We start from the raw sequence: 8,737 nt of genomic DNA, 5'->3' as shown, positions 1-8,737 counted from the left end.
TAGCAAAAGAGTAAAGATATGAAATGGTGAAGGGGAACGTTTCCAAATGTTCTGAATGAAGATGTAGAAGAAATATCTGTCACTGTCAGGGAAAAAGTATGGGAGAGACTGGAGAATCTAAGAGGCCAATGGTGAGTAAGTTATTATAATCACAATACCAATGTGGATAGTGTAACACAGATGAAATATCTTTTTTGGTTCTTTTGCAGTGGCACACTAAATTGGCATTTTTATGTAAAAATTCTTCCAGAATTTTTGTTGCATAAAGTGACATTTATTCTGTGCATCTCAACTAAAAAACAATTCCACTGCAGAAAAATAATTAAAAACTCCAATAACCTAGTTGTAAAAGTGGATACAAGCTTAAAATAAAAAAAAATTGGTGAACTTTTCTGCTTGTTTTCAGCATTTTTGATGACTTGACATGTCTTGATTTACCATGCTTTCCCACAGTTCCTTGCAAAGGCTCCCAAATTGTGAGAACATAATTGTCCAAAACCTCATTCTGGTGCCTTCAAAGTTTTTTTTTAATCAAAATTACTTCTGTACTCCAGTTAGAGAACTGTATAACTTTATTTTTTTTTCCATTAAGAAATGTCTTTCTCGACTTAAATGTGAATGTTTGAAGTATCTGCGATGCTGAAATCCCTCATCTTTTGGGTTAAAATTGACTGGCATGTGGAACTGTTCATGTTTTCATTCAACATGACAAAAAGCCTAGTTTTTGTAAAAAAAAAAAAAAGAAAAAAAAAAAGAAAACCCAGATCAATACACTGCTACCACCACATTTCACTGTAGATATGGTGTTCTTCTGGTTATTTCTGTGTATATGCTATTTCTTTATCTCTTGGACTTGCTGCTCAAAGCTCAAGTTTGGTTCCTTTCAGACCAGAAGGTTTTAGTCAAACCCAGGTGATTCATTTGAAAGAAAATGATTCTGCTTTACATCCTCTGTATAGACATATTAAAGAGAAAATGGAGTCTCTTCCCACATGTATACAAAAAGTACTTGGCAGAAATTCCTGTAGATCTTGTAGTGTGGCTGACTGTGTCTTGGCCGCCACAATCACCATTTTCTGTTCTGATTCTCCCTTCTTGGAAAAACATCCAGATTAGTTCTGTTGTTACACATTTCATCAAGTCATTGATATCTGTTTATCTATCTCTATCTTTCCCATGGCTAATACATTATTCCTTTAAAGATTTAAATTATGGCGTCAGTCAAGGATGCAACTTAGTGAATAAATCCTCAAAAACAGCTGAACTTTGTTTCTGGCTGAACAGATTCTGTACAATTTAATTTTAGTCTTTTGCCATTTAAATTCTGAAATGAAATCAAAAGGTGGTTCAACAAAGTTTTAGTCTGAGGATGTTCACACACACACACACACACACACACACACTACTTTAAGTCGCTCAGTTTAAAAGGTAATTCAGTCATTCTTTAAAAGTCTTCCCCCCTCACGGCCCACCTCCTCATTGAAAATGTGTACCCCGTTTTTCCACTTCTTGTCTTTCACTACATCACATATTTCACAAGACATTGAGGGCACCCTGCAGAGCCCCCCAGCTGCATCTTTTCTTCTTTTTTTTTTTAACTCCAGCAAACACTGCTGCATCCCATTGCCCTTGCTACGGATCTGAATCTCTTATGAAAACAGTCACATACAAATGCAAAGCTAGCCTGTGATTAGGAGCATCTGCCAAACACCCACGTGCCATATGCCTGCGCCTCTTAGCCAAGGAGGGAAAAATGCAGAAACACATACAAACATGCACACACAACACTTAAAAGAAATTGAAAATACATAAATATCATAATATAATGTCTACCTGTTTCTTAGCCCGGTATGGACAAACCCTTGCATTTGAACTGCAGGGGTGAACACTGCAGTGTATGCTAAGAGATCCTTCAGTGTGGATTTAGATTGCTTCTCATTTTAAGGAAAATATCTTTTGGCATACATTTACTATATTTGCTGATTTTTGTTCCATCCACTTTCTCTGACTTCTGATAAAAGAATCCAGCTGATCCATTTTACAGATTTGAAATATTTACTGCAATTCACTCAAAGGAGAAAAGATGGGGCATCAACCTGCAGCTTGTAACTGTGGGTGAAGGTGGCGCAGCAATAGCTGAACCGCAGGGCTTTCTGTCAAGAACCTCAAAACCTAACACGTGACTTTGTCAACAGAGAGTGACATGTCTGTTCCCCTTCTGTGCAAGATCTCATATCGTGGAGTTGTTAAATGTCACAACAGAAAGATAGGCCTGAAAAGAATGCCTTTTCCCTTTTGATTTTAAAAGCTGATATCAAACTATGACATTTATCTGTGATGTGCCTTCGTAAAAAAGTTTTCTACCAAAAAGACATTGTAGCTGCCCTGAAAACATCTCAGCCTGTCAAAGTTTCTCTGCTTATTCTCAGGATCGACCAAAAAAATCTTTAACCAAACTGCAAGCAGCCTTGTTAATTTATGTGGTGAGTCTACAAAAGGTCATACTTCGCTAATAACTCTGCAAATGTCACCACCGGTGGAGAACGATTTTTCTTCCTAAAGGTGTCATCAAATTCTTCAACACTGGATTTGATCTTTTATTTACAAGCTGGCTAATGGAAGCCATCTACACTACAATTATGAGCAATGTGAATGTGAAACATTTGAGTTATTTATGTCATTCACATTGACAAATGTGTATATTTTAGATGCTGAAATGTGGATTTCAGTGTGACAGTAATCTGAGATGTTAGCGCTGTTGTGCTGCATCAAGAATGTTTTATCTTTCTGTGCAGAGTTTGCATTTTCTCACTCTGTATGCTGGGCTTTTCTCCTGGTACTCAGGTTGTTTCCCACAGTCCAAAAACATGCATCCATTTTCTTCACCCTTTCATCTTGCTGGGGGGCTGCAGCATATATCCCAACAATCAATAGGCAACAGGTGAAGTTATACCCTGAACATGTCATCAGTACATCACAGGTGACCTAAAAACAAAAAAACACACACACAAGTTCACACCCAAAGACAATTTAGAGGAATCAATTAACTTAACAGTCATGTTTATGGGCTGAGAACATGCGGACTCCATCAGAAACAGCAGTGTTAACACCTGTGCTTCTGTGCAGCTCATCCAAAAACATGTGTAAGTTAATTAGGTTAGATATGGATGTGTGTGTGCATGTTTGCATCTGTCTCTCTGTCGTCCTGTCCATGCTGTGTACTGCCTCTCACCCATTAACTGTTGAAGATATAGGCACCAACCTCTTTAGAGCTTGCAAGTAACCTGGTATAGAAAATGTATGGACAATAATCTCAATGAAAGAGAGCTGTGAAGGTTTAAGAGAAACAGTGGGAAAAATGTGTTGAGTGGGCAGAAGGATTGGGCCCTTCTTTGTATTCACACATCTGCTGCTCCAGGCTGTTGGGGTGAAAAAAGAGCTGAGCTAAAAGTTCAAACTCAATTTCCCGGTTCATCTTCTTTCCAACACTCATCCGTTATGGTCATAAGTTAAGAATTACGAACTAAAGAATGAGATGATACAAGCAGCTGGTATTAGCTTCCTTCAGTTGGTGGGTGGGCATCATAGTCTAAACAATGTGCCTATGGATGGGTATCAAGCCTTGTTTGGAATCAACATTATTTTGGTCAAAACTAAAACTGACTACTGCAATAGTAGTAATGACTGCATTTTGTATTTTAGGACATGCATAGGTCCTGAAAACTCTTTGCTTTTTCTACCTGCAGTTGTAGATTGCCTGAGGCAGAGAGAGCAGCAGCAAAAACCCCTTAAGAGACAGAACAAATCAGCATCAGCGGCCGCAGACATGACGTAAATTAAGCCAGAAGCATTCAGGAAAGGAGGAGCTGTGGTGGAGAGCTGAGTTACAAGATGGTTTGAAAAGGATGCAGGAAAAGTACTGGGGCTGAGGCATCAGAAAGACTATGCTCTGTATAAGATTTACAGACTGACTATGCAGAAGGGAAGAAGATAATAAACCTGCAGCTTTTTTGAAATTACTCAAGCCAACTTCTGATGGACATTCACGTGAAATTTCCCAACACTATGCATATAATTAACTTTCATTAAATGGAACTTGATTTCGCTCAACAAAAAATTAGTATAATCAAAACATTTTACCAAGCAGTCATACAAGAGATGCTTGTGATGCATTTTATTCATAAGCTGCACAATTTGCTCAGATCCGAGTCAAGTCACACTTTTCAGATTTTTTCAGTAACATGGTGAATACCATTTATTCTTTTTCTACAACATCAGAGGTATGTGCAGCTTTTTGTTGGATCATCGTATTAAATATCAGTTAAATCCACTAAAGTGTTTGGTTGTAAACATGACAAAATGTTGAAAGATTCAATTAGTATGAACAGTTTCATAAGGCACCTGTAACTTGTCATTGATGTTACGATTATATGTTAACACTTTATTTGACGGGTTGTGCATAAGTCTGACATAACACTGTTATAAACACGGCATAACCCCATTCATGAAGACGAAGGAGTTTTCATGAATGTTTACAACTGCTATGAAGTTTCATTCAGTTAATAATAATAATAATACTTCTAATGCAATTTGATCATTTTATTGGACTTTTAATGCAAGTTTTAATGCAACTTTGCATTGAAAGTGTAATTTAGAGAATAATGCTAAGTTGACACTTTTAATGCACTTTTATTGCAACTTTGTCATAACTGAATGACACTTCATGACAACAGTCATAATAAATATGTAAATATTTATCTAAAAAATAAATGTTTGTGGTCCTTATTGCTAAAAAAAAAAAACTGAACATAAATTTCAATTACACTTTATGTAAAAGCAAATGTTACCTCCTTATAAAGCATCTAGAGATCCGACAGCAGGAATGATTGCCACCTTTCAGGTTTAAAAACGTATTTTTATATTCACTCTAAGCATAGTTCATATACATTATAATTGAGCTACGTTTTAGTAATGATTTATATTCACAAACTGCCGGGTGTGCCCTTGACTGTGACATGCTGTGGACACAAGCTGACCTTATTACAGATAGACAGGAAAGATCACCGAATGTAGCATCCCATAAAAAGAGAGGCAGCACAAATTAAAATGTCACAACATTTTCACCATGTCACCAACACTGACTCAGCGCCACTTCCTGCTCAAATGAAAGGCACTTGAAAACAAGAGGCGAGATTGATCAGATAGACCTGAGAGATGAGGAAGCAATAAAAATCCCGGAGTAAAGGCAGGGATTTGTCATCCACTGAATCCCAATGAATGAAGCTGCTGAGAGGGTTTGATGCAACAAAATAAACTGAGAAGTTAAAACTAATACTGCAAAAAAAAAGATGACTTTGCAAATCTGTACCCTAATAGGTGAATGCACTGGATGATATGACAAATAATCATATCCTGATTAGGGGAAAAATGCTTGAGGGAGAGAAAAACACTTTGTGAAGCCACTGTTGCATGATAAAACGACCTTGGGACCAGGTTTGAGCAAAGTAAATGCTGAGCCAGGGGTATGGGGCAGATGGAGAGGATTATCAGTGAGGCGGAGTGAGAAGGGCAGCCAGTAAAGAAAAGTGAAGAGAAAGACAGGGAGGGGGGGAAAGTACAGAAGGAGAGAGGCCAAGCTCAGAGAAAAAAATTAGACTCTGCTCTTTGATCGATGCTCCAGCCAATTACCACCCTGCATTATGAATGAAGGTGAACAAATTTACCTTTTGCCAGCACAAAGAGTTGGCACAGAGAGGTAGTTCAGTAAATGCCACCCCTGAGGTGTATTTGTATAACATCATGGTGGCTTTGCTCAGGAGGGGGTGGCCTGACAGCTTGATTTACCCCCTCATTAGCGGGCCCAGGAAGTTGCCCTGGACCTGCACAGCAGGTCACATTCTGACAGAGCCCACATGACCCGCCACAGCCGGCCAATCATCTTTAACTGGTATTTGGAGGTACCGTAAACTACAATTTTCTTGACACATTGTACCTCACTGCGAGCCTGGTTGCTGCTTTTCAAATAAGTCTAATGGCCTGTGAAATTAGTTTTATCACTGCACACAGTATGGCTACAGAACAATTTTGCCATACCCAGTGTCCCCCAAAGGCAGGCTTTGGAAATAAGTGTTTTTGCTCTAATTTACACAAAGTACAGCAATTTAAAACATTTTCCCGTTGTAAATGTGCACATCCATTTCCATATCCAGGGTTAATAAATAAGAAATACGGCTCAGTGGATAGTCAATGCAAAAGTAGAACTCTTCCATATTTCATCACATTAAAGACACAAATTTCAATATTGTTTTCTTTAACAGAAAAAAGGATGGGAAATACATGGTTTAAATGTTTTTTTAACATATAAAAATCTGAAAAGTACAGAGTGCATATGCATTCCTTTATCCAGCTACTTGGTCCACTTGTTTGTAATTTAGTCTCAGTATAATCCAGCCCTTCTGTGAATAACATCATAGAAAAAACAGCATTATGAAGACTAAGAAACACAGCAAACAGGTCAGTGATGAAGTTACTAGCAAATTTAAATCAGGCAGGAATTTTAAAACAAAATCCCAAGAGACAAGGAGCACACTGATCAGAGGAGGATGAGGAGCAGAGATTCAGAGTTCAGGTGGGAGACTATAGAGCTTTCACTCATTTCAGCTATTATTCATATATGCCACAAATCCACAAGAAAAAAAAATTGGCAAAAATTGCCATTGTTGAAAGATATCTACAGGTCCCATTTGCAGTTTGCCACATGCCATGTAGAAAACACAGGAAACTTGTAAAAGAAGGTGATCTGGTCAGGAGACCAAGATTGAATACAGCAACACACTATGCATGACACGTAAACCACATGATGAAACATTGTGGCAGCATCATGTCATGGGAATGTTTTTTTTTTTACTGCAGGAACAGCAAAGATGGTGTAAAAAAAAGAGTTTAATTTAACGTTAACTTTAGACAAAGCGTTTGGCTCTTTCCTCTTTTTAATCTTCCCGGGATCCTCGGCGAGTGACGTTCTCCGTGGGCGACGTGCAGCGACAAGGAAACCACAACACTGCGTGTTGACGTCACAGATCACAGAGTTTAATCTCATACAAAGCAATGAACAACAAAGCTGCAGAGGAACAGAGATATGCATTTTCTCATAAAAATAAAGACAGACAAAGGGAGACAAACAAACACAAAACAAAAGACAAACAAAAAGGCAAAGACGTCTTTGGAGAGAGAGCCAATGCAAAAAGGCAAAATGGTGGCCGCTCTCTCTTAACACGAAATCTTATAGTAAAGAGGTGTTTCTCTATTTAATTTATGCACTCAAGGCGTTCCTCTTTTTAACCAACTGGAAACTCCCTTAAGCAGTCAGAGAAACTTGGAAACTCCCCCTGATCTACGCAAAGATCAAAGGACCATCTGCCTTCTACCGAGACAAAGAAACAAACCGCTGCGCTCTGACCCCCGTGGCTCCCACAGTCATTCTGAGTACAGTAAAATCCTGAGATAAGACCTCACAGATACCTGTGAAATCTGAAGTCTCTGTCTCCCAAGGAAAAATGCTAATCTTATGGCTTCGCCTGTGGTCTGACCACACAGCGGGGGTCCCATTGAGAGATCTCCCTTAATCAGCATTTGGTTCCTGTGTCTCTGAATGCTTACCCATCTGGTTTAGTTTTAAATGCTTAACACAAACCTGTTCAAAATAAGAGTGTTCCATATATCTTTTAAGATTAACTGTATCAAGCATTAAAAATAATCATTTTTCCTTAACAATGGTCAGACATCAAAATGTGGGTGGAGCTACATCTTGAAAGGAGAAAGTCCAAACTCAATACTAAAATAGATCCTACTGTAAAGCTTAGAAAACTTATTGTTCATAGATGGTATTCATCCTGTTTGATTGAGATTTAACTTTTCTGCAAGGAAAAATTGGCTCTTCCAGGCTTGTTTTTCCATTTTCAAAGCTGGCAGAGACTTCCCCAAATAGGTACAATTTTACAAAGTGAAAACTTCAGGAGACAGAAAACAAATGATCACCATGTTCTTCAAGCTCGCATTACTAAAAATTTCAGAAAGACGTGGATGATTTTTCTGCCATTTTTGTGTCCTTAATATGAGAATCCAAATGAAACACATCAGAGCTGGATGTTGTAATATAAAAAAACCATAAAAAGTGCGTGCATACCTTCAGTACTCACTGTACAACACACAAGTAGGCGCAGATGTCTGCATGAATACACATTCAGCTGTGCACCTGCAGTCAAATTCAGTCAAGCCATGTGTGGTTTGATTGAACCACAAAGGGGCTGCATGATGGATGAAAGATGAACCACGTGCACTGACCTGACACTTCTACCCCCTCCTCTGCCTCCACACCCTGACTCTCTCTTTTCTGACCCCTTCCTCTGAGGCTTGCTCTCCTGTCTGACATGCATGGTCCTGTCTCCATACCTGCACTAGTTGTTCCTCATCCTCACGCACAGCCTGTCAGTCCTGTCCCATATGCCCACTGAGATACACTCGACTCCTTCTGTGCAGCAGTAATAGTCCCGCCGTACTCTTCATCTCATATATATTCTGAGCTGTTATCGTAGCAGGCCACTATCAATGTCGTTTGCAACGTTTTATAGAAGTTGAGGTTGTCATTTGATCCAGGGTGGAGATATCGCTTGAAACCTGCCAGACATTATGTACTAAATCAGGACAAGACCTCAGTTATCTAAACTGATGCATCCTT

Source organism: Xiphophorus couchianus, chromosome 20 (genome assembly GCF_001444195.1).
Source record: "Xiphophorus couchianus chromosome 20, X_couchianus-1.0, whole genome shotgun sequence".
In the NCBI taxonomy this organism is placed as follows: domain Eukaryota; kingdom Metazoa; phylum Chordata; class Actinopteri; order Cyprinodontiformes; family Poeciliidae; genus Xiphophorus; species Xiphophorus couchianus.
Note: the sequence above shows the minus strand (reverse complement) of the source record.